Source organism: Pleurodeles waltl, unplaced genomic scaffold (assembly GCF_031143425.1).
Source record: "Pleurodeles waltl isolate 20211129_DDA unplaced genomic scaffold, aPleWal1.hap1.20221129 scaffold_67, whole genome shotgun sequence".
Classification (NCBI taxonomy): Eukaryota; Metazoa; Chordata; class Amphibia; order Caudata; family Salamandridae; genus Pleurodeles; species Pleurodeles waltl.
In genome coordinates, this window is record NW_027150384.1 from 1,172,300 (window position 1) to 1,196,533 (window position 24,234).

Sequence of the window (24,234 nt, forward strand, 5' to 3'; positions counted from 1 at the left end):
AGAGCATCACTTAGAGCACAGTGGGAGACTTGAGAGCTCTGTTTTCAATGATTTGTGATTTGTGAAACAACAGTGGCCTGTACAACCCTAAACTGGTCCCATCAGCTAATGTTCAAACCACGTGCACTTAGCAAGCAAATAATCATTATAAAGATAAAAAATAAACACATAATAATGTAAGAAAGTGCAATTCCCAGAAAGAAAAATCATGCTTGTAAAACAAAAAGTCAGGTAGGATGAAAGCCTCACATATGACCAGGACTGAGTGCCTGGCGGTTTGAGTGTCAAAAAACAAATGGTAAAACCACCATTATTTGTAATAGTGAGAGATGGATGGATCCTGGCTCTGCAAACCTGCACGTGTTTTCCTCGGCGTTTAGATGTTCAGTGGGTGGTTAAAGGGCGGTCTGGGGGATGAAGATGCAGAAACTGCGGGGGCTGCGTTACAGGGAGACCCCCGGTTCTGGAGGATGCTGAACCCTCTCCCAAGGCCCACCACAGACACAGCTCAAATGTGTGAGATCTCACCGTGTGAGACGGGTCTGTAATAAGCGAGGTTGTTGAGGGACCAATGCATAGTTACTGTCCGAAATGTTGCATATATCATTCATAAAACACGGACTACACAGATTTTTTTTAATCTTTAATTTATCCAAATGCAAAAGAAAACATGGGGCGGCTCCTCAGTATGGGGAGGAGCATCCCCCCGCCAGCAGCAACCGCTGCAAATCCTTTTAGAGGGGAAGGATGATAAACTCGGTTTATTATCCTTTCTGTGTAAAAGTGGCGTGGCACTGGGGGGTGACGGGCCGAGTGCTCCCCCTCACTGCCCATGTCTCAGGCGGCCAAACACACATGCGCACTGCTGCCGGGCTGGAGAGAGCAGCACAATCTCCCAGTCTGCCAGGGAGCGCCCTGGCTGGGCGCTTCCAAGAGCGCTCCCAGCCAGTGCTGTCAGGATCGGCGCAGGGCAGGCTGGGAGCCTGTGTCTGCAGCAGCAACGGGAGAGGAGAGGCACACGGCACGGGAGCAGAGGTACATTTAAAAAAAATATATATATTCTTTGATTATTTTTCCCGTGCCCCCCCCCACCTCACTCCCTCCCCCCATCCCTGCTGCCCCACCCAGCCACGCATCCGCTCCTGGTTGAGTGCGCCCGCAGTGTCGGATCACACCACAGAGAGTGGGATTGTGGAGTCACTCACTGGGAGTGAGTGCACCCGCAGTGTGTGAGTCACATCGCAGACAGTGTGTGAGTCACTTCAAGAGTGGGACTGTGGAGTCACTCACTCCTTGTGAGTGTGCATACAGTGTCTGGAGACCTGGAAACTCCCAAGCTAGCAGTATGATTGTGCCGGAATGATACAAGTTGATGAGACTGAAATAATGACAATGAGGGGGGAGGAATGAAGGGCAGGGAGAGAGGGAGTGCAGATAAGGAAGGTGGGGAGGAAGAGGGATAAAGAAGGGAAGAAGCGAGGAAGGAGGGCACAGGTGGAATACGAGAGCCTGTGGTTCTCCAGGTTTCTAATAATGTGATGCAATGTTTGCCTGATAAGAACTGATAAAACACTTCTGCCGAAACCCGGGATCGAACCAGGGACCTTTAGATCTTCAGTCTAACGCTCTCCCAACTGAGCTATTTCGGCGGCCACGTATTCCTGTGTGATCATAATGATTTTACTGCAGATACCGTGGGGGGCATGTACAGGACTAAAGAGTTCACAGGTTTCACCCCAGACGCACAAGACTCTCCGCCAGGGTCACAGGACTCTCCGCCAGGGTCAGAGAGCTCATTACCAGGGCCACAGGTCTCCTCCCCAGGGTCACAGGACTCAGCCCCAGGTTCAGAGGTCTCACCCCAGGTACACGGGTCTCACCCCAGATTCAAAGGTATCATCCCCAGGGTCACAATTCTCACTCCAGGGTCACAGGGTTCACCCCTAGTGTCACAGGACTCATCCACCACCACCATCACTCCCTCCCTTACACTGACAAGCCTCGCCGGGGGTCGCTGCCTCCTCCCAGCACTGAAGACCAGAGACTGAGCTGACATTTTAAGCGGTAACTCCATCGATGCTCCGACTCTTCCCGAAGATCAACCACATCCGAGCAGGAGAAACTGCCCCTGGCCTAACCCCGGCCCCTCTTCCCCTCCATCGGGACCCTCAGAGACCTCACTCGGTGCTTGCACACCGACGCCTTCCCCTCCATGGGACCCTCGGAGACCTCACTCTGTAACCTCCACATTGCCCCCTTCTCTCCAGGGCCAATTCGGTGTCTGACCCGTCAGACTTCACTCAGCCCCTCCATTCCGCGCCGCCTTCTCACCAGGGCCCGGTTGGTGTCTGACCCGTCAGAACTCACTCAGTAACCTCCACACTGGCCGCCTTCTCACCAGGGCCCCTTCGGTGTCTGACTCGTCAGACTTCACTCAGTCCTTCAACACTGACCCCTTCTCTCATGGGCCCCTTCGGTGTCTGACCCGTCAGACCTCACTCAGTAACCTCCACACTGGCCGCCTTCTCTCCAGGGCCCCTTCGGTGTCTGATCTTACTCAGACCCTCCACACCGCCCCCTTCTCACCAGGGCCCGGTTGGTGTCTGACTCGTCAGATCTCACTCCACGGGTGATTCAAGCATCGAACCCACCGTCGATAACGGCCCGGCCTCTGTCCTTTTCGGCCCTCGTCATTGCCTCCGGGGTGTACGCGTGGGGATGTCCAGGGTAACAGGAGGTGTGATGTCCCCACCACCCCCGCAGAGGGGACTTTCTCTTTCAGGCGTTCCCCAGACACTGACTGACCAAAGAGGACAGACACAACCTGTCACACGGCCTCACAGTGAGCACACAACCAGGGGGTCGATGTGAATCCTAACCCCCCAGAGAAGTAGGCGCCCCCTGGCGGGGAGCTCGGACACTGCGCCTCTTCCTGTGCCATAAACCTTGATGCCCTTTCAGCTGCTCTGGAACAAACACATCTGCCCCACCCCGGACCGGGCATTATCCCTTATTAGTGTCACACCGTGGGTGTGACGTATTCATTATTTGGTGCCTGTGGTCTTTAAGAGACTGAAAAGTACTGTGAGCCGCAGAAAAGAGAAACACTTCTGATGCCAGTGGGCAATAGTTTAATACACCCCTGTAGGTGGAATACATTTTCATATTTGCTCCTCGGAATCCCTTGGGTTCCAGGTGAAATGGGGCCACACATGTATGAAGGTGACAGACCCACGGGGAGGCCTCTCGCACAGTGTTCTTGGTACATGATTGATGTTTCCTTCTCCTTCGGCTTTTGAATAAAAGGAAACAGACACCTTGTGAACACAGAAGTGCTGCTATCTGGAGCTCTGTACCATACTCAACACATGTCCACATTCCAATGACATATGAGTGCTCGTTGGTCTAGGGGTATGATTCGCGCTTCGGGTGCGAGAGGTCCCGGGTTCAAATCCCGGACGAGCCCTCCTTGGAATTCTTTTTTTAAATTAAAAAAAAGCAGATGCTTCAAGTGGTTAATCAAACAACATCATCTTTTAAAAAGACCCTGGCCTGGTTTCGGATTTTAATCCAGAATATGTCGCACTCATCCCAACACTCAGATGTGTGTGTGTGGTGGTGGGGGGCGGGGGTGCCTACACCTGCCACATCAGCAGGGAAGAGAGGATTTCTCTTACATGCAGTTGAAACTCACTGTGGGCGCTACACTTCGTGGAGCTGTTGAGTGGGCTGTGGGGGCCCACGTGAGTGCGAGCCACACTAGGAAAAGTGCGCTGGACACAGTGCTTAATTTGTGCTTGTTTCCGGTGCTGAGCACCGACACTTATTTTTGAGGGCCGGGGCTTATTCTTCTGCCTCTAGCATTTGCTGCGAGAAAAAGACACAAATGAGGAAGACGAAGGAAGGGAACAACGAAAAAGTGTCACAAAGGGAGAAAGCTGCAAGAGTGAGCTGAAGGGGCAGGAAGTGGCTTTATATGGATTGAAGAGGCCTGAGATGGGTTCAGGATTACGCTGCAGCCGCGTATTTAAGAGGAGGGCTTGGGCACCGGCACCTTTTTATTTACAAATTAAGGACTGGCTGGACAGTAAGAGCAGCAGAGGCCCTCCTCCTACAGGGGGCGCTCCTCTGAGACCTGCCAAAGTTATAACTTTTATGACCGTATTTAAAAGGGGCATTTTCTGTGCCACCGACGGTAACTCTGAATGGTGCATTCCACGGTGCAGCTGTCCGGGGCGTCCTCCGTGGCACATTAAAGGTGAAATGACACAATCATTCTGGTGAACGTGTCCGTTCCGATTGGCAGGTGCCGTGCCAACGTCGGGGTACATTGGGTGGCACAATAACCCCCGTAGATGCGCTTCCTGGGGTTATTCCGCAGAGCAGTCCTCTTGCTAGGCATGTGCCAGGGCCGGACTGCCCGCTTGGTCCCCTGGCACTGCCATGCGGGCTGCATGGGAAAGGGTTTGGCTTGAACTTTTTGCCCAGACTGAGCTGATCCTGGTTTCCATTCCGGTCCCTGTATATTTGGTGCCACAGTAATTGTCCCGCACACTATATAGGGTTATTCTGAACCACGGTGCTGTGATGGGCATATTCTGGGCACAGGGATCTGCATACTCTGTACCACGAGGTAAAAGAAACACTAGTGCAAATAGAAGAATCGATGCTTAAAAGTGTGCATCAGTGTACACTACACACACACAGTGAGTGAGAGCAGTGTGTGTCCTGAGTTACAGACGCACAGTGAGTGAGAGCAGTGTGTGTCCTGAGTTATAGACGCACAGTGAGTGAGAGTAGTGTGTCACGAGTTATAGACACACAGTGAGAGTAGAGTGTGGCCTGAGTGAGAGTAGAGTGTGTCCTGAGTTATAGACACACAGTGAGTGAGAGTAGAGTGTGTCTTGAGTTATAGACGCACAGTGAGTGAGAGTAGAATGTGTACTGAGTTATAGATGCACAGTGAGTGAGAGCAGAGTGTGTCCTGAGTTATAGACGCACAGTGAGTGAGAGCAGAGGGTGTCCTGAGTTATAGACACACAGTGAGTGAGAGTAGAGTGTGTCCTGAGTTATAGACGCACAGTGAGTAAGAGTAGAGTGTGTCCTGAGTTATAGATGCACACAGCGAGTGAGAGTATAGTGTGTCCTTAAGTACACAGACACACAGTGAGTGAGAGCAGAGGGTGTCCTGAGTTACAGACGCACAGTGAGTGAGAGCAGAGTGTGTCTTGAGTTACAGACACACAGTGAGTGAGAGCAGAGTGTGTCCTGAGTTATAGACACACAGTGAGTGAGAGCAGAGTGTGTCCTGAGTTATAGACATACAGTGAGTGAGAGCAGAGTCTGTCCTGAGTTATAGATGCACACAGCGAGTGAGAGCAGAGTGTGTCCTGAGTTATAGATGCACAGTGAGTGAGAGCAGAGTGTGTCCTGAGTTATAGACACACAGTGAGTGAGAGTAGAGTGTGTCCTGAGTTATAGACGCACAGTGAGTGAGAGTAGAATGTGTCCTGAGTTATAGATGCACAGTGAGTGAGAGTAGTGTGTCACGAGTTATAGACACACAGTGAGAGTAGAGTGTGGCCTGAGTGAGAGTAGAGGGTGTCCTGAGTTATAGACACAGTGAGTGAGAGTAGAGTGTGTTCTGAGTTATAGACGCACAGTGAGTGAGAGCAGAGTGTGTCCTGAGTTATAGACACACAGTGAGTGAGAGTAGAGTGTGTCCTGAGTTATAGACGCACAGTGAGTGAGAGCAGAGTGTGTCCTGAGTTATAGACACACAGTGAGTGAGAGTAGAGGGTGTCCTGAGTTATAGACACAGTGAGTGAGAGCAGAGTGTGTCACATGTTATAGACGCACACAGTGAGTGAGAGCAGAGTGTGTCACGAGTTATAGACGCACACAGTGAGTGAGAGCAGAGTGTGTCCTGAGTTATAGACACACAGTGAGTGAGAGTAGAGTGTGTCCTGAGTTATAGACACGCAGTGAGTGAGAGTAGAGTGTGTCCTGAGTTATAGACACGCAGTGAGTGAGAGTAGAGTGTGTCCTGAGTTATAGACGCACAGTGAGTGACAGCAGATGCACACAGTGAGTGAGAGTAGAGTGTGTCCTGAGTTATAGACGCACAGTGAGTGAGAGTAGAGTGTGTCCCGAGTTATAGACGCACAGTGAGTGAGAGTAGTGTGTCACGAGTTATAGACACACAGTGAGAGTAGAGTGTCTCCTGAGTGAGAGTAGAGTGTGTTCTGAGTTATAGACGCACAGTGAGTGAGAGCAGTGTGTGTCTTGAGTTATAGACGCACACAGTGAGTGAGAGCAGAGTGTGTCCTGAGTTATAGACGCACAGCGAGTGAGAGCAGAGTGTGTCCTGAGTTATAGACACACAGTGAGTGAGAGTAGTGTGTCCTGAGTTATAGACGCACACAGTGAGTGAGAGCAGAGTGTGTCCTTAAGTACTCAGACACACAGTGAGTGAGAGCAGAGTGTGTCTTGAGTTATAGACGCACACAGTGAGTGAGAGTAGAGTGTGTCCTGAGTTATAGGCACACAGTGAGTGAGAGCGGAGTGTGTCCTTAAGTACACAAACACACAGTGAGTGAGAGTAGAGGGTGTCCTGAATTACAGACACACGGTGAGTGAGAGTCGAGTGTGTCCTCAGTCACAGGGCACACGTGAGATCACCCTCCGCTGTTACAGATCTGCATGTCATGAGTGTACTTTACTCCCAGGAGGGGGAATGTGCTCCACGGTGTGAACGTCACAGCACGTGGCACTGAGCTCCTAGGTGCACATCTGTCACGCATTTAGTGTGATGGGGCCGCTGGTGTGAGGCGCACGCACAACGATGGGGGTGAGACGGAGGGAGACAGAATTATGAGAAACGTGTAAATAACGAAATGAGGGCGGTGAGAAGCGAAGGAAGGAAGGCCGGGAAGGAGGAAGGGAGAGCGCAAAGAAAAGGAAGAAAGAACAAGGGATGGGGCAAAGGAGGAAGGACACAAACCAATGAGGAGCTGGGACACGACAGAGAAATAATATTATTGTTGTTTAAACAATGTCTTATATTTCTAAGTTTTTCATTCAATAAAAAAAAATATTCTGCCGAAACCCGGGATCGAACCAGGGACCTTTAGATCTTCAGTCTAACGATCTCCCAACTGAGCTATTTCGGCGGCCTGTGATCGCATTTAGTGCCTGTGCTGATCCGCATGAAAAACACCCTGGAGGTCCAGTGCAGTAGTGAAGAGTTTACAGGTGCCCCCCCCTCCGCCCCCCCCTAAAAAGCCTGGCCGGGAGGGCTGCTCTGTCATCGGACCTCAGTCACCAGCTGACTCCAGCATCACCTGCCGGTGCCGCAGCCTCACAGGTGTCTGACCTCTCCCTGCACGGGACCACCCTTTCATGCCCCCTCCCGTACTTCCCTGCACAGTGCACGCAGGGGCCCCCTCCGGACTCACGCGGGAGCTCTAGGGCCCCCTAGAGCTCGCTCTCCCTCTTCACCGCGGGGGCCTTTGTTACTCCAGTGCCCATGTGTATAAGTACAGACACTCGCGAGGGGGCAGAGCAGGGCAGTACGGGTCATATGTATTACACGTGCGTCTCACGAGCAGGCAGGTCATGGATCACACCGTCCTCTTATCAGGCACGAGGAAGTTTCGAGAATTTAAATTGTAGGGTCTATTGTCTCCTTCCATCATTGCTATTTCTTTTTAGCTGGCTATATATAAACTCTTCAGGTTATGTAGATCCATCCTATAGCCCAGGGGGCGTGAGAGAGGCGACACCCCCTCAAGCATCCGGAGACAGCCTACTAGACACATTTCTCCACAGAGGTCTGGGTGCCCGCTTCAGCCAGGGGTCCATTGCACCGGTCCAGGTACCTGAGTGGCCCTCTGACAGTGGAGGAAGTCGATACCAGCCCTGTCAAGTTCCCAAGGTCCATGCGTCATCTCCTGCTCCAGGCCATATTTTTCCTTTGACTTCTGGGACTTGTAGTCTTTTTTAGTCTATGATAAAACAGGACTACAAGTCCGAGAATTCAAAGAAATAAAACTGGACTGGAGCAACACATCACGATGGGTCTGGAAAACGTGGCCGCTATGGGGGACCCCTCCGCCCACACTCAATGGCAGGAGAGTGAGACAGAATATCAGATTAGAATCATTTTGCCCAGAATATGCCCATCACAACCACTGCCACGGACTAACACTTCGAAGTATTCCTGGTGTCATTATTGTGCCCCGAAATATACCCCTCACAAAGACGTGCTACATAATAAACCTCTAAATAAGCCTCTGCCATCGCTGTGCCACCAAAGATACCCGTCAAATTAACTGTGCTAAACAGAACGACGGAGCCTCTAAGCACTTCATTCAAAACTTCTGTGCCAAAGTAAAGTTGTACAATTAATTTAATGGAGTCCAAGGTGGCACTATTCGGCCTCTGCCAGCCTCCGGTACAGGGAACGGAGCCCACGCTCTAAAAACAGTGTGGGGGCTCCGTTCACCCGCGCCCACCCCAGCTTGTGCCCCGGGTCTCTGCCCTGCTGCTGGTGACCTCACAATCCCCTCCCCCTGCCCAGTGTGTCTCACACTCGTGCACTCCCACGTCTCACCCTGCTGTCTCCCACAGTGTGGTTTAACAAAAGACGTGCAGCCCCCGGTGTAATAAGATTCGTCTCCAAGCAACATTAACAAATGTCCCGGGTGCTGATGTGGCAGTGATGGAGACCTGCCTCCCGGCGGCCCCTGCAGCTGCCTCTTGGTCCAGGGCTCCGTTTCTTCCTTGCAGCGCGACACGTGATGGCTTAAAATACAAAACCGTCCCAGGGAATTTTATCTTAAAAGCGCTTGTTTTTTAGTTTGTTACTTTTCAAATTATCCATTTAGTGATATGATAAAATATTAAAGGGCTCGTCCGGGATTTAAAAACGGGACCTCTCGCAACCTAAGCGAGAATCATACCCCTAGACCAACGAGCCAGATGTGTGTGAGAGTTATGTGGGATGTGTTGTGTTCACCATCCCTCGTGATGTACAGTATTCTGAATATTATTTTTGTCCGTATTTCCCTTGGACACAGCCTGGCAATCCCAGAGAACAGGAGGAGGAGGTTGGTTTTCTGACACAGAGAGTCTCATTTTAGGAAATATCTGATTCCTTTTATTCAAAGCTGCAGAGAGAAAGGCAACAGCCTTCACACAACTCTACACACATTATTACTTGCGACGGTCTGAGCCTGTTAATTTAATGCAACTCTAATCCCTATTTCACCCGGGCCTTAAAGGTTTTTATTAGAAAAAGACAAATGTGTTTCTCTTTCAGAGATATTTGTAAATTATTTAGAGGTCAGTCACAGATGAGTTGGGTTTTTTGACCACATAAATTCGATATAGACACGGACACCAAATAGTTATGACGTCAGGGTATAGCATTAATGAGAGATAATGCCCGGTTAGGGCTGGACCGGTGTTTGCTCCAGAGCAGCATGAAAGGGCGACAGGGTTTAAGGAGCACTTATAGGTGCAATGCCCGACCTCTCCGCCAGGGGGCGTCTACTTATCTGGTCTCTCAGAATTCACCCCCTCTTCCCTGGTTGTGAGGGTTGAGTCTGTTATCTCTAGCCAATCAGAATCTGGGGTGCTTTCCTACAAAGCCAGGCACCTCTCTCGGCTCCCTCTTATGCCATGCACTTAGGTCTGCTGTGATTATGTAATGACGCAGGGCGGGCGCTAGGCGTGGGCATTGTGGGCAGATGCCAGCCCCCGGCCCAGCACTTTACAGCCAGGCTGGCACACTGATTCTCTTGTTTCCCTCCCACCCTATTAAGAGCGAGGTGTGACTCCTTACTGAGAAAAGTGTGTAATGAGCTTTATTGTGATTACTTAAAATAATTGCACAGGCAAAACATTAAAAGAAGATAAGAAAAGTGATATATGCGACCAAAGGCGCATCCCCACATCAAAAATCATCTTCTGCCCATATCTAAAACACTATATTGCACAAGTAGAACAAAATAAAATCAAACAGATTATGTAGGTTAAATATACAAACAGAGATACATTCTCTCATCATAAATCACCATTTACCTATGTATAAGCAATTAAGGATGACCACTCTAGGACAGCTCACCTGTCAGCAATCGGTGGAAAAAGTTGTGAGAAGAGCTACTATCGGGAGTGAACATGCTACACTGTTAGCAAAGTGCCGTATTTCATTATGATGAAGTCAGCCACCTCCTTTAAGATGAATACCTCGTAGCAATTCACCCGCCGCCATGAGATGATAAAGGGCGCATTATCCGGCACTATCATAAAAACCTAGAATCGATGAAAAAGTGAAAGTGCATAAACAGTACATTCCATCATTCATATCATCCACATAGGATAGGCAAGTAAAGTGCATAAGAAATGCATACTACATTTCAAATCATTTTCTTCAGATAAGGAGGTACCATACACTCTATTGGGCACTAGCTTAAAGCAACATTAACATAGGAGCCTAAGGTACATGAGAAAGTGAGAGTGTATAAATACTATGTACAGTGCTTAATTTGTAAATAAAAACATGCCTGTACTCAAAGCTCTCCTCTAAAACACGTGACTGCTGCAATTAAATGTGCGAAGATGGAATACTGAGGCAGCGTAATCCTGAAGCCACCTCGGGCCTCTTCAATCTATTTACAGCCACTCCCTGCCCCTTCAGCTCACTCTTGCAGCTTTCTGCTTTCTCCTTTCGTGATGCTTTTTCGTTTTCCTCTTCCTCCGTCTTTCCCATATGTCTTTTGCTCGCAGTAAATGCTTGAGGCAGACAAAATAAGTGCTGACCCTCAAAAATAAGTGCCGGCGCCCCACACCGGAAACAACAAGCACAAATTAAGCACTGAGTACGTACCATCATTTAAAATCAATCTCCTAGGATAAACAGAATGATCTGTCTAGCTGTCAAGATCTATGAGTATAACTTTTGTTTTCTTAGCTCCACTGAGATTTTTAAAAAAGTAAACCTTGCCAGCACTCCTGGTGTATGGATTGTTTTACACTAGTGAACCACAGCTGAATATCATTGAGGCAACTCCTGTTCAGGCCCCCTGCTCAATCTGCATACATTAATGTGCCCGTAGCCGGCCCAAGTTAGCTTTTTGGATCAATGTGCGGGCCTGGGGTGGAGTGGGGGGTGCTGGGGTTGATGACTCCTGTCCTGTTGGTGAAGGGAAGGTAACAAGGCCTCCAGAAAGGCCGCTTAGACCCCCACTGGGCCGCTGGTAGCATCTGAACAGGCAGAAATGGATCTCAAATCGGCCCCCACTCTGCCCTAAAAAGCGGCCCCCACAACTACAACCCACACAGGCCCTTTGGCCATTGCCCGCCTGACCAATCCCACCCTGCCCCCACCCCATCTGTTACTCTTGTTAGCACAGCCCAGCCACCTTCTAATTGACTCCTCTCACCTCAGGTTCACACCTGGCAGTCTCTTTTGCGAAGGTTTTGAAGGAGGCTGAAGCTGATATGAGCAAAGGCAGCCTGGCTCGTGCACCTGCTGAAAGAGTGGGGGGCTCCTTCTCCGAGTACAATTCAGACACACAAAGGCCTCTGAAGGGACAGTCGTGGTTCGCAGAGACAAGAAATCCATCCATGAACTCTTGGTTCTTGTGACATATTATAAAACGACTTGAAAGAGCTATGTACATCGGTCAGGATGGCCGAGCGGTCTAAGGCGCTGCGTTCAGGTCGCAGTCTCCCCTGGAGGCGTGGGTTCGAATCCCACTTCTGACACAACCATCCCTTTTGGAATTTTATAAATTTTCATATGTGTGTTCTAGGATGTCTGCATGTAGAAACACGGGTGGAAGTCACAATTGAGAGTGCTATGCATTCAAGTTTGTAAGCAAAGTGTAAGATTTATCTTTTTATTGAACAATAAATAGTTCGAGTAAGGAACTCGAAAAGATCGAATACATTTGTATTTAGAAAATGATTTGGGAAGTGACATCGTAAACCGTGAGTGTACATTTTGTCCCAACCAAATTATATTTCTCTGACAGTTGCACAAATGTTCAGGCTGTTGCCCAGAGCCGCTGTTTATCTTTTTCTTTCTAGCAACCATTCATTTTCCAGCCGCAAGGTGGCACTTTATCTTCAGACAAGAATTCAGATTCAGAAATGAATGACATAACCTACTGAATTAACTTGAATAGATATTCTCAGTGTTGTAAATAAATAACAGTTAGTGGGCACTGGACAGCACTCTTTCAGAGAAATTATCACTTAATTAATACTTAAATTCTGACCTACTGTAAGTAATCCGGTGTTCATGTAAAGCGCTGCAATGCCCCGTGCTACGTTGGCGCTATGTAAAACTACAAAAAAGTTAGGGTTTACTAGAGGCCCTCACAACTCTCCCACGCCACGTGGGTGCTATTTAACAAGTTTTCAGAATGTTAAGTAATCTGACAACTTTAGATCCATATCCCGTTACTTCTCATCTCTAGGACCAGTATACATAGAGAGCTGTTTTAGTGACTTCTCAAATAAAGTCTGGCCATGGACGTTCAGAACTCCATGAGTCCAGATGAGCAGTCCAGGTCCTTTTTAGGTTCCACCTGGACAGCACATGCCCTGTCTCTGTGAGACATGTTGTTTACATTCAGTGGGCTTACAGCCCACCCACAGCTTATCATTTGTTAGCTTCAGCGTTTCCCTCACAGCCCCGGGATCCCATAGCCCACCACACACATACTGCCTTGGCTGAAACGCATATAACCATAGATTACAAACCATAAGAAAAGACAAGGCCACACCAGTTGTTGGAGAGAAGTTGACTGCAGGTTTATTATTGCTTATGTAGGCAAGACAAAATTGGGTTAACTTACTGATGATCCAAGCGCAGCCATTGGATGAGAAACCTATGCTCATCACTCACCTGATTAGACAATGAGTGCCTGGACTACACACCATCAAGAGTTATACATTTTTGGGGGTTTCCCACACTGTAAATCCGATAAAACCAAACTCACGTGTAGTGACAAAGCTGTCCAAGGCAAGGCCCCGGTTGCTCAGATTTACAACTGTCCATTGGACTAACGGGGCACTGTTGCTTTCATCCCGCGGTCATGCCGTAAAGATTCCCCAGGAGCTGGCATGGAGCATCCCCTTTGTGCTCCGCCATGATTGCTTTCTGCACCAAATTCCTTTGGATCGCCCTGTAACTCAGGCTGCGAAACAAAACAATGGAAAAAAACGTTGCCAATATACAGGCAATCATACTCTTTAAATAAATCCAGTGGGTGAGGGTAGGATGGGTATTGTCTAGAAGCTGTCAAAAGAGGATGGGAGCCAAGGTCAACAGGTATTTAACCCTTTGCCCCTTCCCAGCTGCCCACTACCACTGGACGCCTGCAGCCCAGGGAGAGTGGACAGGTCCCTTTTCTAACATCTTAGACCCCCCCAGGCAACGTGGTCATGAGGGTGAGGGAGTGTGCCGTAGGACAGAGGAATGCGGTACTAAGCCCCTGCACCCCTAAATTGTTGTGTTGCGTACGACACAGGCAGCCCCATACTTAATATCCCATAAACCACCACACACACATTGCCCTGGTTAGAACGCATATAACCATAGAGTGCAAACCATAAGAAAAGACAAGTCCTTCATCCCCATTTGTCACAACATGTAGGCCTCACTTCCTCTTCTTGTTTTTGGCCCTCCCTTGGAGCATGTACCAAGTACTTGTGTCCATCCACTGCTCCTGTTTTCGGTGCTAATTTTCTTTGTTCAAGCACTCCATATTAGTGCTGGTGTTTCCAGTCCATCTCCCCAGTCACCATCTATGTAGCTTCTATTCCCTCCCACCCACCCCTTCTATATTGCTTCCATTCTTTTCTACCCCTCTGTGTTGCTTCTTTTCACTCCCACCCTCTACTCTACACCCCTGCACACTGCTCAGTGCCAAAGCACTGTATGCCAATGCAATGTATGCCACTGCACTGTATGCCACCTCACTGTATTCCACTGCATTGTATGTCACTGTACTGTATGCCACTGCACTCTACTCTTCAACACTCTGCTCTGCACCCCTCTACTCTACACCCCTGCACTCTACTCTATGCCAATGCACTGTATGCCACTGCACTCTACTCTTCAGCACTCTGCTCTGCACCACTCTACTGTACACCACTGCACTGTACTCTGCACCACTCTACTCTACACCACTGCACTCTACTCCGCACCACTCTACTCTACACCACTGCACTCTACTCTACACTGCACCACTTTACTCTACACCACTACACTCTTCAATCCACCACTCTACACCAGTGTCCTCTTTGCCCCTCTTCTCCACACCACATTACTCTTCACCACTTTACACCACAGTAGTGATTCTGTCATCCAAGGCAGAAATTCAAGTTGACACTTGTAGTTGATTAAATGTACGTTTATTTCCAGTTTGATGCATAAAAGAAACTTCATCCACCCACAAGTCAAGATCCTCCAATCTCCTCACATCTCCTTCCCAGACTCCCCCAGCATTCCAAATTCCAGAGAGTCTATGAGCCTAAAGGAAGGCAGGGGAAGCATTGGGAGAAACCAACTAAGAGAAATACATAACTAAAAGAAACACAATACATATAAAGGGAAACCATGCTGAGATAAACACAATAAAGAAATAGTGATAACACCACACTATCTTCCCCCTAAATTATAAATAAATACATATATATACATTTTTTTTTTTACATCTTCACAACTCTATTCAAATTCCAAATACACCCATCATCCACTTTAATAGCACCTTTAAACACTTTGATAACTTTAAAGATTTTACTATAATGAGAAAATGTTCCACAATTTATTTTCGGCAACTTAATCTTAACAGAATCACCAACTGCAACAACAAGAGGTTTGACTGCTTTACGACGATCATATGTCAATTTCCTTTTTTCCTGTAAAATCTCATCCCTGGTCACAGCTAGTTCTTTAATTTTCTCATGGTTCAACTCTTTACTAACATATTTATTCACCCGTGAAGGATTTATGCTAGTGTTAGGCACTCTTTTCTTGAACAATACAAATGGAGATTGGCCAGTACTGGAATGTGGTGTAAACCTATAACTCTCAACTTTAGATTTAACAGCTTCCATCCAATTACATCCTGTTAATCTTGCTACTTGAATAGTTTCCTTCAATGTCCTGTTAAAGCGCTCAACCATACCATTAGTTTCAGGATGATATAGAGCACTTTTCTTATGCAATATGCCTCTAGATGCTAAAAACTCAGACATGTGCTTAGAGGTGAATTGAACCCCATTATCTGTTCTGATGCATTTGGGATATCCTTCTCTAGAAAATACCCCTGAAAGAAAATTAGTAATTGATTCTGGCCAATGAGACAACATGTCCATTACAACAACAATATACTTAGAAGTTGAACCACACACAACAGGACCCATAATATCCATTGCAACATCCTCCCACACTTCATTAGGAATTTTCCTGATTTCTAATGGACGTGACCTACACTTGAAAGTTTTATCTGCAAATTTGCATTCCACACAGTCGCGAACAACTCTTTCCAACGCTAAATCCATTCTCGGCCACCAATAAAATTCTCTCAACCGTTCTTTTGTCTTGCAAATCTTTCACGCAAACCAGATGGAGGTACTAATCTTCCACTCCTAAAAACCAAACCATTCTCAACTGAAAGTTCATTCCAAATTTTTTTATACACATTCTCTTCATCACAGTCAGCAGGAACACAATTAGATTCGATCAAATCCTTTACCCGTTTCAAGCTAGTATCATTACTAAACTCCGTTAACCACTCATCTTCCGTGATACAACCATCAGTCAAAATGCACACTTTCACATCCTCATCAACCCACCATGTGCTACAATCCGTATCTTGGTCCCAGCTAAAAGATCTTAACCTTGACAAACAGTCAGCTGTGCGGTTCTCACATCCAGGGACATATCTGACAGAAAATTGAAAGTCTTGAAGACCAACAATCTACTTGCAAATACGTGAAGAAATACAGTCTAGACCCTTCTTATCAAAAATCTCTTGTAAAGGCTTATGATCAGATTGCACAACAAACCTAGATCCCCATAGAAACTGTTTAAACTTCTTTATAGCCCAGTAGATAGCTAGTGCTTCTTTTTCAATGGTGGAATACCTCGACTCCGCTCCCCTTAACGCTCTGGAAGCAAATGCCATAGTAACATCCTTACCATCATACTTTTGCTTAAGAACACTTCCTAAACCCTTATCTGAGGCATCAGTTATAATCCAACAGGGAAACCCTGGGCGAAAACTGTTGAGACATTGAGCAGAAGATAGTGCATTTTTTAGATCCTCAAATTCTTTCTTGCAAGCCTCTGACCATACAAAATCAACACCTTTCTTAAGTAACTCTCTAATGCAGCAAGACCTACTGGCAAAATTAGGAACAAATTTGGAATAAAATTCCGCCATGCCTAAGAAAACTTGTACATCTTCTCTTTTAGCAGGATCCGCAAAATTAACTACAGTTTTAACTAGATCCTCTTTCGGTTTAACACCTTGAGAAGAAATTACATGTCCTAAATACGTGATATCTGAACATGCAAACTTGCATTTTTCTCCCTTGAGTGTGATTCCCTTACTACGAAATTGTTTTAAGACTTCTCTAACTTTGGAAAGATGTTGTTCAAGAGTGTTAGTGTGGTAAATAATTTATTTTACCTTATCTTATTTCATAATTTTCTAGTAATAGGTAAATGAGGAAGGAGACAGAGTCCGGGACGTGGAGTATAATCAGGGTTTATTTCAATAACTCGAGTTAAGGGAGAGCTCCCTCACCAAGCGGGTTAGGGAGTGGTCTGCCCAACATTGCGCAGCTTGCAGCTTTTATACATTTCTTGCACAACACAAGTAAATGGCAGTATTCGGTAATTTTCCATCAAGCAAACTTTAAAAAGAGGAAAAAAACAAAACAGTCTATATGCGTCAGTGGAAATATGTGAAGCTGGAACACTCCGATGTGCGTCAGTGGAAATATGTGAAGCTAGCATGCAGACGGAGAAATGTCAGAAGCGTGGGGTAAAAAATAGAGTACAAGGGAAAACAAGCGTGACTTTCTTCCAACCACAGGTTATTCTGTCGAAGCGAGCTTTTTCTTAGAAACGGAAGAATCGGCTTAACCACAGCTATGTGGGTGGCAAACATCCTGCCTAAGGCCTAAAGCACATCACACGTTGCAATTTATCTTCAGCTGCATTCTCCAAAATGTCAACACATTCTCAAAATGGATGCTTACTCTCAAAATGGATGTCCAGATGTCAAGGCACAGTAATTGCATGAGGGTGCGATATTTTATTTTTCCACATCCCCTCCTTGCACCAGAGTGCAATCACTGTCAGTACAGGCCATTGAGGTAGATCCTGGCATTTTCTTCCTCCTGAGTATGTCTTCTAGGAGTGCACAGGGTAATACACAATCCACAGAGCGGTGGACCACATTGTATGCAGAGACAACACCCCATAAGTACTGCGAATATTATCCCAACTATGGATAGTAACTTCCAGCCCCAGGAGGATACCAACCCCCAAAACCATCCTGACCAAGTCCAGGTGCCTGGTTCCTGGTGTAATCCTGATGCTATTTTGTGTAATTTGGAAATAGCTTTATAGACTGAAGGGGCGTTATCGGGAATGAAAATGCAACAGCTCGACCCGATAATTTTACAAGCCCCACCCTTCTCCGCTAGTATGACGTCGAGAACAAGACGATTCTGGAGCGCTACCATTCTGATAGCGGATTGTTCCTGAGTCAAGTTCCCCAAAGCGGCTATAGTCTGATTCACAACTGCCTCTACTGTTCGAGTAAGTCTACGTATAAGCTTACTGTTCTGCACTGGTCCGATGAAGAAGAAAAAACCTCTATTAAAATCAGTATATTGTTCCGCAGCAGTTTCAGTTTGATCTATTCCAGATGTATCTATATACCTCTTGTACCTCCCTGCACTAATTCGATGATCCTTGTGGTACGTTGAAGAGGCAAGGAAAACAGGTGGCAATAAGAAGGATATATAACATCTCCCCCCCCAGTTGTAGGGAAGACGGACATAGGGAGACTGGCCGCAAATGAAATAGGTATGTCTGGTGGTCTGAAATGAGGACCGACCATGATCCGTAAATTTCACAGTAAAATTGCATTCACTGTATCCTACAGAGATAGTGCCAGTCTTCTGGATGCACAGGTGTCCTTTTACTTTGAAAACGGATATAGTTATTGGCCCTCCCTCTCCTTGAGACCTGGGTCTTTTCAGCTTAAAAGTCAAGTCATCCTGTCGGTATTCTTCACTTTCGAATACCGTTCCATTAGCCTGTGGTAACCCTTCCTCATCAGGATAACAGACCGTTTGAAGGACAGTGTTTAGATTACCCCAGGGCCAGTCCTTTTGATCTGTTGGCATCTCAGACCTGTTGTAAGCTGTGATCAGGGCGAACCAGGCCTCGCATGAGCCGTTATATGAGAATGGAAATGGTGTTAATGGCATTCCCCCTTCGTCTTGGTGAGGGGGAATCTGTCCACATACCCAGCAATTAGTGGTATTAACCACTTGATGTGAGTAGTGTAATAGCTTCACAAAGGTGTTGTTCTGCATCGCTACTCTATGTGCCAACTCATAAGGGGGAAGATCATGATGTGTGTGTTCTTGAGTGTCATTAAGGGGTGTCTGTTCTCGTTTGCTTGGAGGAAAAACCACATACAGTATCCAACTCACACATGCTATTGCTGCCAACAAAAACATTAATATCAATACAAAAATATTTTTCCCAGCACACATTCTTCTCTTATATTTGTCCCTTAATCTCTTTTGTTCCATCCTTGTTTTTGTCACAAGCCTTGCCATTAGGCGTATCTCCCTTGAGCCCCTGCCGTTTCACCAACAAGAGGAGCTTGTTTGGACTTAAGTGACCTGGGCTCGGGAAGAAGACCTAAGTTTCGACTTGTATAACTGTTGGGGAGTTTCTTCTGTGGGTAATGTCAATTGTTCGGAATGTTTTGGAATCAGGTGAGGCAAGGTGTCCTCTGCCCCTTCTTTAGAAAAGTATTTCTTACAGTGGCTGGCGTGTAACCAGCCCTTCCGTCCTTCGACTTTCACGGCTGTTCGGGTAACCAGTAGAACAAGCTTGGGTTCCTTCCACCTGGGCTCAAGAGGCGTCGCGCGATCAAAATTCCGGATGAGGACCCAGTCTCCCGGTCTGATCTGGTGTTCTTTGGGTTCGGTATTATCAGGAAATGCAGCTGCAACCTGTGAACGACAAGATTGAAGTGCAGACATCAAAGAAGCCAGATAATCTGTCAACACAGGTAGTTCAATGTCTGTTATAGCCTTAGCTCGCGGTGTCCCCCATATGTTAGGTGGTCTGCCAAAAACGATCTCATAGGGAGCTAGTCCAGTCCTGGAATGGGGAACCATTCTCATGTAGAACAATGCTACGGGTAAAGCTGTTATCCAATCAACTTTCTTATCGGCACAAATTTTTGCCAATTTGTTTTTCAGCGTTTGGTTGTGTCGCTCGACTAAACCAGCTGCTTGTGGGTGTCGTACGCAGTGGAATTTCCACTGGTATCCCAGCAGGAGCGAAATTTTCTTCATGAATTCAGATGAGAATGGTTGGCCATTGTCAGAGTATATAACTCGAGGTAGACCAAACCTAGGAAAGTATTCCTTAATCAATTGTTTGGCAGTGGTGTTGGCAGTATAATCAGGTACGGGGTATGCTTCTGTCCACCTTGTTAATGTACATACTACTACAAGGACATACTTGTATCCTCTGCATCTTTCCATTTGTATATAGTCCATTTGTATGACCTCAAAAGGATGTTCTGGAGGATGAAATCCTCCTGAGCCTACTGTCACACCCTTCCCGATGTTGTACTGGCAACATATCATGCATGTTTGGACCTTGTTTTTGGCTGCGGCTCTAAGGTGCTTATTGTCCCATATAGATCTTGTTGCATCTAGCATAGCCTTTTCTCCTAGATGGGCTGGCCCATGTATTGTTTCTATAATGATCTGTACCATGGCGTCCGGTAGATACCAGACTGCTTTGTGTGGCACCATCCATCCCTGGTCTGTCAAGATCCCTCCCTCCTTTTTCCATTTTTCTTTTTCTTCTTTTGTAGCATGACTCTGTATGTCTAGTATATCAATAGCGGTATCTCTGGTAGTGTGTGTATGTCCTATAAATGCAAGGTCATGGGGTGACCCTTTTTCTATGTCTTTTTGTGTCATTTCCTGAGCTGTTTGGTCTGCTAAGGCATTTCCTATAGCGACATCGTCTGTTCCCTTTGAATGTGCTTTGCATTTAATTACAGCTATTTGTTCGGGCAAGTGTATGTCGTCCAATAACTGTGTTATGAGGTCTGCATGTTGTATTTTTGATCCATGGGATGTCATGAAGCCTCTTTCTCTCCATAGCGTTCCGAAATTGTGAACTACCCCAAAGGCATACTGTGAGTCGGTGTAAATGTTTATCTTTTTTCTCTTCCCTATGTGACAAGCTCTACTCAAGGCTATTAATTCTGCAGCCTGCGCCGAGAGAATTGGTATTTGTCGACATTCTAGTACCTGTGTTTTTGTGGTGACTGCATAGGCCGCTTTCAGTTCCCCTTTTTCATTTCTTTTACATGAGCCGTCCACATATATATTTTGTTCCGCCTCTTTTAAAGGAATATCTCTTAGGTCTGATCTTGGTTTTGTCACTTGTTCAATCACTTCTATACAATCATGTACTCCGTCTGTCTCTTCAGGGAGAGGTAAGAGTGTCGCTGGATTCAGGGTATTACATCTAAGTATTTGAATGTGGGGTTGGAACAGTGTCAGTTCATACCCTGTCAATCTGGCTATGGTCAAATGTTGAGTCTGTGTTCTATTGAGTAGTAGTTCCACTGCATGAGGAACCCTTACTACTAGTGGGTGTCCTAATACTATGGTGTCACTTTGTCTGATAGCTTGGGCTGTCGCTGCTACAGCTTTCAGGCATGCAGGAAGGGCTTGCGCTACTGGATCCAGAGTGGATGAAAAATATCCGCACGGCCTTTGTTTGCCTGCTTGTTCCTGTGTAAGAACTGACAAAGCAGTCCCATTTTTCTCAGTAACAAATAATGTAAAATCTTTGTGGTAATCGGGGGTAGCTAATACAGGAGCCTGACACATTGCTTGTTTCAACGTTTGGAATGCATGTGTATGTTCCTCTGTCCAGGGAAGTTGGGGTGTTGCACTTGCTTCCAATGTTGTGAGGTGTACAAGTGGTTTAGATATTAATGCAAACTGAGGGATCCATTGTCTGCAGTAGGATGTTAATCCTATGAATTCACGTACTTGTTTCTGTGTTTTTGGTTGGGGTATATTTAGTACCAACTGTATTCTTTCTTGTGTTAGTTGTCTACCCTCCTTCGACAGCAAGTGCCCTAAGTAGGCCACTTGCTGTTGACAAAACTGTAACTTGTTTGGTGACACCTTATGACCATTTTCAGCAAGAAACGTTAATACAATTAACGAAGCTTGTACACATGACTGTTCAGAGCGAGCCGTGATGAGTAAATCATCAACGTATTGCAGGAGTGCAGTATTTTGAGGCATTTGTATAGTGTCTAATTGTCTTTTTAATGCCTGACTGTAGATGCTCGGGCTGTCAGTGAAGCCTTGAGGAGCTCGTGTAAACCGGAAGCTCCTTCCGGACAGTGAGAACCCGAACAAATACTGGCTATCTTCATGTATGGGTACGCTGAAGAACGCATTCTTGAGGTCGATGACGGTGAAATAAGATGCCTCACAATCAATAGTAGTTAAAAGTGTGGAGATATCTGGTACAACAGGATGTTGGGACACCACACACTTATTGAGTTCTCGTAAATCAACTACCAGTCTATAACTGGGATTTTCACCTTGTTGGACTTTCTTTGCTACTGGTAATACAGGGGAATTAACTGTGTTTGAAGGTACTTCTATCACTACCCCTGCTTTGATGAGATCTTCTATAATGGAAATGAGATCTCTCTCTGCTTGCGGAGGTATTTTATACTGGCGTAATCGTGGTAGTATGGCTCCATCTTTCAATATAATTTTGTGAGGCGCAATAGTCATTCGCTCAACCGAGGTGGAGCTGGTGGCCCACAATTCGGGGGGAAGGTGTGCAAGCCGAGGATCCAACTCTCTAACGGTATAGTGGCCTTTAAAATCTCTTAAGAAAAGGCGTACATCCTGGGGGGAGCATACTATAATAGCTCCCAATTCTTTCAGTTGTTTAATGCCTAGCAAATTTTCGGGGCAAGCATCTGTTAAAAGAAGATCGGTGGTCGTGGTGAGGGGGCCGACTTGTAAAGGTAAGGGCTCTGAAGTACTACTAGTAATGGGCTGACCTGAAAAACCTAGGGAAACATTTTTATTTCCTGACAGTGGTGCTTGAGGCAGTTCATTGTGATCAATTGTTGTTTTGCTTGCCCCGGTATCCAATAAAAACTTCTTTTCTTGTCCCAGGAGGTGAACGTCCACATATGGACCAGTCTGGTCCACAGGTATAGGGATAAGGGGCAATTTATCCTCTTCCCTCCCTGGGCAACTTCAGAAGAAACTGGGAAAATCGGCATACCCATTATCCTCTCCATTCATGTACATCTGTGCGCTCTGTTTTATTTCTCTATCCTGGCTCTTGGGAACTCTTCCCTCTGTTCTGTATTGTTCCCGAGGAACATGGGGTCTAGATAACGTTTTACCGGTGGCCAAATTGTGTTTCAGAACAGGACATGTTACATTCCCTTGTAAGTCTTTGACATAGTGTCCTTGTTTCTTACAGTAATTACAAACACCCTTGGAGGTAGTTGTTGTCTTTTGTTGTTGTGGCTGCGGGCCTGTTCTGGGCATTACAGTCTGTGCGACTAAAGCTCTTATCTTAGTTTCTTTCAGTCTTGTTTTTTCACGCTCTTCTTCCTCCCTCAGTCTATTTTGATGATATTGTAATATTCGTAAAACTTGGGAGGGAGTCTGAGCCTGCCAGGAGCTTTCAACTCTTTGAACCCTTTCTTTTAGTTTAGGCAAGCTATTTTCTACCAATTTGGACACAAACAGGTGGGGGTAAGAGTCACTATTTGGTTTAAGACCGCTATTGATAGCGAAACATTCCTCTAATCGGGAATAATAATCCCCAGTATCCTCACCAGGTTTTTGCTTACAAGCCGAAATGGCGTCCCAATCCTCTTTTTTAGTAGTAAGGAGTTGGGGTAATACTTTGAGAATAAGACCTGGCAACGCCTTTATATCCCGGTGTATATCTCCCCCCGGTGCGCGCTCATTTTCACGTGTTTCAAGAGTTGCCCAATTTAATTCACCAGCATCAACTACCCAGTTTTTCTCTCTCAATTTTTCATAAATCCCCGAGGGCAACAAGTGTTTCAACATGATTGTCATATCCGCTAATGTGTATGTTCCCATCGTAAGGACATCCACGAGTTCTTTAAAGAATCCTGTAGGATCCTTAGAATGGGATGGAACCATTTCTTTCATTTTCATAATTTCCATTTTAGTAAGAGGGGTATACACAAAAACTCTGTGCAAGTTATTTCCAACATCTGTTCGTGGGTGTACCTCTCTGAGAGGAAAATGACGAAGTGTGTCTTTCTGTTGTAAATCCTGGTGTCGTGACCGAAGAAGTGTTCGTGTTACTTCGTCATGATACTCCTGTCTAGCCTCAAGGAATATGTTCAAAAACAGACTTGGGTCTTGTACGAATGTTAAGGACGTGCACTTAGACAATAAATCTTCGAGGGCTTTTTGATGGGGTCTAATTATTTTATTTAGCGTCATCAAGTGTTGGGTCATATATATACTGGCCAATCTACGTTGCGTAAGTGGGAGATTAGAAAATAACTGGGCAATGACATCTGGATTGTATATTTTTGGTTGCGAGGTCCACAGGGTGGCGGTACGAGCTAATTCCTGCTCCTCAACTGTCAAGGGAGGTTCCTGATCAAGGAACCATTCTAAGGCTTCCTCTGTTTCCTCATATAATTCTTCACTCGTTGGGGCCTCGGGAAAAAAGGAAACAGTTGTATACGTAGAGGGGGTATATTTTTCTCTTTTTCCGAGGTCCCCACGAAGTGGACATTGCTTAGTAGATCGTGAGGGACCCTCTTTGAATTTACGTTGTTGTTGTACCATAAGGCCCAATAAGGTACCTACTGCTCCATCTAT

The 24,234-nt window shown here is 46.3% G+C and overlaps 2 non-coding genes across 2 annotated transcripts; one reads left to right on the forward strand and one right to left on the reverse strand.

Moving 5' to 3' along the window:
• Window positions 1-1,576: 1,576 nt before the first annotated feature.
• On the reverse strand, window positions 1,577-1,649 carry TRNAF-GAA (transfer RNA phenylalanine (anticodon GAA)). Its single transcript has one exon. It is a non-coding gene; the product is annotated as a tRNA-Phe (tRNA).
• Window positions 1,650-11,689: 10,040 nt separating this feature from the next.
• Window positions 11,690-11,772, forward strand: TRNAL-CAG (transfer RNA leucine (anticodon CAG)). The gene has a single exon. It is a non-coding gene; the product is annotated as a tRNA-Leu (tRNA).
• The last annotated feature ends 12,462 nt before the right edge of the window (window positions 11,773-24,234 follow it).